Raw genomic sequence first — 8123 nt, forward strand, 5'->3', positions numbered from 1 at the left:
ATATTTCAACACATGTACACAGCATACATTTTATTGATACTTGTTCTGAGGATGAGATGAGATGCAGATACAGAGGGATCAGTAAGCCTGGCTCACCCTAAGGGATTTCTCAGGACACGAGACTTCACAGAGCTAAAGTTGGGATATCACACACAAACTAGGACATTCGGCCTTCATACAAGATGTCAAACGCTTGGCATAAAACACATAGTATGAATTCAGTAAATATGACCTATCACTTTGTGTCGTTCAAATGTTTTTGAGAATGTTTTCATAAATACGTTTTCTACATAGATTGACAAAACACATCCCCACTCTATTCACTCTATTTTATTTAAATATATTAAATGAGGCTGAGATGAGTAGCATATTTCTAAATTTTCATGATCTTATTTTTAATTTTGTTTTTAAGTACAATTTTAAAAATATAGCTGGGTGGTGGTGACACATGTCCTTAATCACAGCACTCAAAAGTCAGAGGCAGGCAGATCTCTGTGAGTTCCAGGCCAGCCTGGTCTACAGAGCAAGTTCCAGGACAGCCAGGGCTACATAGAGAAACCTGTCTTGAAAAGCCAAAAAAACAACAACAAAAAACCCACTACACATTGCCCTATGAAATACTATGCTTCATAGATTGCTTCAAAAGTGCAACTTTGGAGGGATGAGAAGCTTTCCCATAACCAGAAATGAAGTATAGATAATTCTTCTTGCCAAGGATAAAGGATCATTTAAGTCACGTTCACTTTTTGGAAACAATATTTCTACACGGACCATTTCTAGTTAGAATCAAAACTGAGCAAACTTGATTTTTCTATCTGTCCATCTCATCCTGTGACGTAAGTTTTGTGGCCTAACGCTGGAACCTCAGGCTATAGCAAACTTCTGGATGACAATAGGCGGTTGACAGATTAGGGAACGAATGAGGGGGCGGAGTTTTCTTGCTTTCTCCTTTTTCTTCTTGAAACAGTCCTTCGGTCTCATGTAAATTCAGGCTGAGCCTCACTAATCTGAACAAACTGCTCTACAATCTGCAAAGTTTTGAGTTCTGACATGGCATCACAGGTGGAAAATGCTACAGCTGTCCAGATGTGACAGTTGCTGTTAGAATATCGGTACACTGAAAATAGTGCATAAAATTACCTTCAGGCTTTATGTCTAAGGTATCTATAAATGGAAATTAATTTCACGGAACTAGGTCCTATTCCCTGGACATCTTGTTAATGTATATTCAAACACTTCAGGCAAGGAATATTGGCTATACAGAGATTTTCAGGTCCCATCAGTAGATTCTGGTTTCACCGGAGGTAGCAGGCCCTTGAGCCATATTTGATTGACGGTATTCGCAACAGGACAAGATTGGTACTGGTTCTCCATCAGAGATTGCTACAACCCTTGGGGCACCTGGGAACCAGGATTATCGAACATTCTACAATGCTCAGCTAAGCATAAGCAGGGTCCTTAAAATGTTCATGTCCCATTGAGGAGGAGACTGTGTGAAAAGCAGGAGGCTGTGGTGGGGTGCTCTTTGTGGAAGATATGGCTCCAATGAGAGAGAAGGTGGGTCTACTTAACTGATAAGGAATGCCCTTCTTGGGTGGAAATAGGGGGTACAGATGATTGGCTATAGGGGTGTGAAGCATCAGTGATTCACAACAACACAGGGTTTGATTATTAGAGCTGACTGACAAACGTGGAAGACACCCGTCATCACTTACAGAGGAAGCCCTTCTGATGCTTCCGTTCATCTTGAAAGCCGTCCACCCCTCCTGAGGACCCAATCACCTCTTAAAGGTCCCACCTTCCAACAGCACCACAATGGCAGTCATACTCCAGCATGAGTTTCTGAGGAGACCAACCCTATTGAAGCCTACTTACCTTACAGCTGGACTGACTGAAAAAGCCCACTCAGCCCGTCTTTTGCAGGACAAGGAATAACTTCTATCCTTCCTTGATGACAGGTAGAGAGGAAGAAGGGAAATAGAATAAAGCACTGGGGTCAGTCACCGCCAAGTACTTCAGTGGGGCTCTGTAAATCATTTACACGCTTCGTTAGCTATCGGTTAACTGCAGGGCACGCCCCTTCCAGTGACGCCAAAGAACCAGACTGAACAGAGGCTGGTCTGGCAATCTTTTAGAGATGGCAACTCTCTAGTTGAGGGCTAAGGGAAGAGTCTTTCCATACAATTATTTTTAACTGATTTACTTATGTCCATCTTTTCTCCAAACGTTATACAAGACTATGCTTTATACATACTCCAGGAAAGAGAAGTGACCCCCCCCCAAAAAAAGAAAAGAAATAGCCTCACATGGAAGGATATGTTTCCAGGTGACCTCCTACCCACTTCTCATCAGTTCAACACACGTGGTTCTTTCCTTCTGTTTATTCTTACATTCACTCTGTCCAAGATTGCTCTCAGATATTTTATTTATTTATTTATTTATTTATTTATTTATTTATTTATTTATTATGTATACAGTGTTCTGCTTGCATGTGTCCTTGCATGCCAGAAGAGGGCACCAGATCTCATTACAGGCGGTTGTGAGCCACCATGTGGTTGCTGGGAATTGAGCTCAGGACCTCTGGAAGAGCAGTCAGTGCTCTTAACCTCTGAGCCATCTCTCCAGCCTGTTCTCAGATATTTTAAACTAGGTTTCAAAGGTGTTATTTGTCCAGGGCTCTGTCTCTGTTACTTTGATCTTTGCGGTATTTTCTTCTTCTCTGAATGACTCCTTTTAGCCTGTGTTCTTGCCAATCTGTTTCCCGTTTCTTCACTTTCTCTCCAGCATCCACTCCTTGGTTTCCTGTTCTAAAGCCCCCGTTATTCCAGACAGCTGCCGTTAGTGACCAACAATGCTCTTCTGGCCAGCCTTTGGAAAGTCCCTTGTCCCAGGCCAGTGAGGGTGGCTGATCATGTGATCCAGCACATAACCTGGGGAGATAATCTATTGGTACAGACATGGAGGGAAGAGCATCTGGGGTCTGTAGCTGCTTATTACGCTGCTATTGCTTTTTAACTAGCAATGGTTGGAGGAGAATGAAAATTCAAATAAAGCAAATGGGGTCGTAGTCAGTGACTAGCAAGATCCTAACTACCTGAGCAAGCGAAGAGATGAAGAGAGTATGTAAAAGAGATTTTAGAGTAAATATTAAAAATCAAATCATAAGAGCCATATGCTCTTAAGCTTATGTGGAGACTCCACTTTGTGTGGGGGTGGGGTGGGGAAGCTTTAGAACTGAAGGGTTTGAATTGAGTAAAAATCATTGCATGTGATGGCCTAGTCTGCTGCAGATAACTGTCAGGTAAGAGGAGACCTTGAGGAAGTAACAGCAAGACTTCGGGGAAGCATCCTACCACTTTGAAGGGCAGGGTTGAGGGATTCTACTGCAGAGGAGATCAACCTATCAGGGCTTCTCCCTCATGTTCCCGCTCAAAACTTACCATCGAAGTGAGGAGGTGCCATTCTGGACCAAGCACAGACTCCACCTCACCCCCTCACTGTTCCAGTAAAAGAGCATTCTTTTTTTATCTTCAGGTGGTCTTTGGGTATGCCAGTGTCCTTGGTAAACGATGATGCTAGAACACTGTCCAACAAATCTCTGCCAAGACAGCCATCAAAGACTACAGATTCATTTTATTTCCAGAAGCCACACAGAGAACGGATCAGTTGTCTCTTTACTTTCCCGAGGGACGAGTCCTGCTTCCAGAAACACTTGATGACTGATTGATAGGTCTGTAAGACCACACTAAAAACCTGAAAGTAACAAACACGCTGAAAACCTGAAAAACTCTATCCCAATTCACTCGGACGCAAATCATGGAACTGAGATATTATTAAGAAATGAAGGGAGTAGGGAATCTAGGAGCCTCGTAAGCAGCTACGTAGAAAGACTAAAAAACCCATTCTTTTTTTGCTTTCAGTCAGCAACTGTTACATCTGAGCACTCACCGTGACTGAGCACTCACCATGTCTGAGCACTCACCATGTCTGAGCACTCATGTCTGAGCACTCACCATGTCTGAGCACTCACCATGTCTGAGCACTCATGTCTGAGCACTCACCATGTCTGAGCACTCACCATGACTGAGCACTCACCATGTCTGAGCACTCACCGTGTCTGAGCACTCATGTGACTGAGCACTCACCATGTCTGAGCACTCACCATGTCTGAGCACTCACCATGTCTGAGCACTCACCGTGACTGAGCACTCATGTGTCTGAGCACTCACCGTGTCTGAGCACTCATGTGACTGAGCACTCACCATGTCTGAGCACTCACCGTGTCTGAGCACTCACCATGACTGAGCACTCACCATGTCTGAGCACTCACCATGACTGAGCACTCACCATGTCTGAGCACTCACCATGTCTGAGCACTCACCGTGTCTGAGCACTCACCATGTCTGAGCACTCATGTGACTGAGCACTCACCATGTCTGAGCACTCACCATGTCTGAGCACTCACCATGTCTGAGCACTCACCGTGACTGAGCACTCATGTGACTGAGCACTCACGTGACTGAGCACTCACCATGTCTGAGCACTCACCGTGTCTGAGCACTCACCATGTCTGAGCACTCATGTGACTGAGCACTCACCATGTCTGAGCACTCACCATGTCTGAGCACTCACCATGTCTGAGCACTCACCGTGACTGAGCACTCATGTGACTGAGCACTCACGTGACTGAGCACTCACCATGTCTGAGCACTCACCATGTCTGAGCACTCACCATGTCTGAGCACTCATGTGACTGAGCACTCACCATGTCTGAGCACTCACCGTGACTGAGCACTCATGTGACTGAGCACTCACCATGTCTGAGCACTCACCATGTCTGAGCACTCACCGTGACTGAGCACTCACCATGACTGAGCACTCACCATGACTGAGCACTCACGTCTGAGCACTCACCATGTCTGAGCACTCACCATGTCTGAGCACTCACCACGTCTGAGCACTCACCATGACTGAGCACTCATGTGACTGAGCACTCACCGTGACTGAGCACTCACCATGTCTGAGCACTCACCGTGACTGAGCACTCACCATGTCTGAGCACTCACCATGTCTGAGCACTCACCATGTCTGAGCACTCACCAGGTCTGAGCACTCATGTCTGAGCACTCACCGTGTCTGAGCACTCACCATGTCTGAGCACTCACCATGTCTGAGCACTCACCATGACTGAGCACTCACGTCTGAGCACTCACGTCTGAGCACTCACCGTGACTGAGCACTCACCGTGACTGAGCACTCACCATGTCTGAGCACTCACCATGACTGAGCACTCACCATGTCTGAGCACTCACATCTGAGCACTCACCGTGACTGAGCACTCACCATGTCTGAGCACTCACCATGTCTGAGCACTCACCGTGTCTGAGCACTCACCATGTCTGAGCACTCACCATGTCTGAGCACTCACCATGTCTGAGCACTCACCATGTCTGAGCACTCACATCTGAGCACTCACCGTGACTGAGCACTCACCATGTCTGAGCACTCACCGTGACTGAGCACTCACCGTGACTGAGCACTCACCGTGACTGAGCACTCACCATGTCTGAGCACTCACATCAGAGCACTCACCATGACTGAGCACTCACCATGTCTGAGCACTCACCATGTCTGAGCACTCCCCGTGACTGAGCACTCACCGTGTCTGAGCACTCACTGTGTCTGAGCACTCACCATGTCTGAGCACTCACCATGTCTGAGCACTCACCGTGTCTGAGCACTCACATCTGAGCACTCACCGTGACTGAGCACTCACCGTGACTGAGCACTCACCATGTCTGAGCACTCACCGTGACTGAGCACTCACCGTGACTGAGCACTCACCATGTCTGAGCACTCACCGTGACTGAGCACTCACCATGTCTGAGCACTCACCATGTCTGAGCACACTGCTTGCTGTTGTGATGAAATAGAAACAATGACCTTTTGATCCCAAGGTATTTGTTCCATGGGTTTAGAAAAGGATGTTCATGAATAGAAAGCCATCATAAGGGGTAGAGGGCCTACTGGAAAACCCTACCTTGTATGTGTAGGAGAAAGAGCCTTGTCTTTCCTCCTGGGCTGAGGGTACATGGCTGTGACATGATCCAGCCATGCTCTGCAGCTTAAGGTCCAAGACTGTGACTTGTCATCATTGCGTCCTTGTAGACAGTAGGTGCTCAGGGATTTGTTTTCAAAGGAGCAACATTGCTGACATAGAACACAGTAGATGTTCAGAGTCAAGGTCCTGTGTGCTCAGACTCCAGCCCCCTCACCAGCTTGTCTTCCAAGCACTGCTTCCCGAGCTGCTGAAGGAATGGGGACCATAGGAGAGCTGTCCACAAAGCTATGGCGTGGTGAGCTTTGGGTTTTAGAACGGGAACTCCAGCCGCTGTGTGAAGGAGAGTCTGGAGTGAGACTGGAGATGGAAACATGACCCAGATACTCATCTAGGACCGTTTAATCCCCCAAACAAGGGCAGGGGCAGGGGCTGGGCCTGGGCCTGGGGCTGGGGCGGGGCTGGGGCGGGGGCAGGGGCTGGAGATGGGGCTGGCTGCTTCTTGTCCTCAGACCCATGGGTCTCTCACACACCACTCTTGTCTGGAGAGTAGCATAGTTCCTACATTATCAGAGTAGAAAGCGCCCGTCAAATAGATGGCATGCACCAGGGACTGCCAGGAGGAGCAGGAGGTCAAGACTGCCCACTAAATCATAGCTTCCAAGGGGGGTTGGAAGATGGAGGCTACATAAGTCTGAAAGTCCTGGGAGTTGATTGTGAATAGGTCACATGTGGGGCTTTGATCTTGTCTCAGAATGTGACAGCTTTGGAGCCAAAATGTGGCACACAGCCGGGTGGTGGTGGCACGCCTTTAATCCCAGCACTGGGGAGGCAGAGGCAGGCAGACCTCTGTGAGTTCGAGGCCAGCCTGGGCTACAGAGTGAGTTCCAGGAAAGGCGCAAAGCTACACAGAGAAACCCTGTCTCGAGAAACAAACAAACAAACAAAAATCCAAAGACATGGACATCAGGCTGCCAGATCAGGACCTGAGCTTGCAGTTGAGGTGAATCCCTCACCAGGAACTTTCCACTTGGAAGCCAGTCTCCCGTCCGATGACGTTGTCCACTATCAGCTGTCCACGCTGAGCACAAAAATCTCAGTCTCACCAAGCACTGCTCTTCCATTCTTTCCTCATGGCCATCACCAGCAGGAGATGTGGTGGGAAGGTAGGTATGTGGGAACCAGACCACATATTATCTGCTACAGGAGTGGGGAGGAGAAGGAGAGAGCCACACAGCGGCCTTGAAGCTAAAGTTGAAATTTTGAATCCTGAGGACAGGAAGTTGTTGTATTTACACAGCTAGCAGCAACTATTATGACAACTAAAAGTGACCCCAAGAAATTATAACGTTGGGCAAGAGATCAGTAAGGAAGTCCACTTTCCTTGGAAAATGGGACTTTGCCCCAGCAGTTATTACCATAAAGTTAGCAAGCTTGTGAAGAGGCCCGGGTAGCAACAAGACGGACCAGCAAAAGGAGCCAAGTCCCTTGACTCCGGCATTGTGTGACAGCTTTACATGTGAAGCCCCCTGAAAAGCCAGGCGGCGGTGGCACACGCCTTTGATCCCAGCACTCAGGAGGCAAAGCAGGCGGATCTCTGCGAGTTCGAGGCCAGCCTGGTCTACAGAGTGAGTTCCAGGACAGCTACAGCTGTTACACAGAGAAACCCTGTCTCAAAAAACCAACAAAAAAAAAAGCCCCAAGACAGAACCTGGACCCGGACCCACGGCACTGGAAATTGATGCGTGTTTGTTTTAAGGGTCTAGTTCCATTGTCGTTTGTTATGTGACACATGATAACGAATTGAAGCTGGCCCTTGTTGGTCTGAGGACGTCAGGTCTTCTATCAGATTAACTGAAATATCACTGGGTGCTGGCAGGATGCCCTCGAAGAAGCCACCAAGGCTGTCCCTTCAGTCGGGGTAACTCCAAGGAGAAGAGCTGGAGGCCGTTTCTAGGTTATGTTAGTAGAAGCTGGAAGACTAACTCCTTTATTCCTAGAGGTAGGTCTGGGCAGCCCGTCCAGCTTTCTCTCCAAAGTGTTTCCTTTGAGGTTCCTCTGGTCT

This window comes from Peromyscus leucopus, chromosome 11, assembly GCF_004664715.2.
Source record: "Peromyscus leucopus breed LL Stock chromosome 11, UCI_PerLeu_2.1, whole genome shotgun sequence".
Classification (NCBI taxonomy): Eukaryota; Metazoa; Chordata; class Mammalia; order Rodentia; family Cricetidae; genus Peromyscus; species Peromyscus leucopus.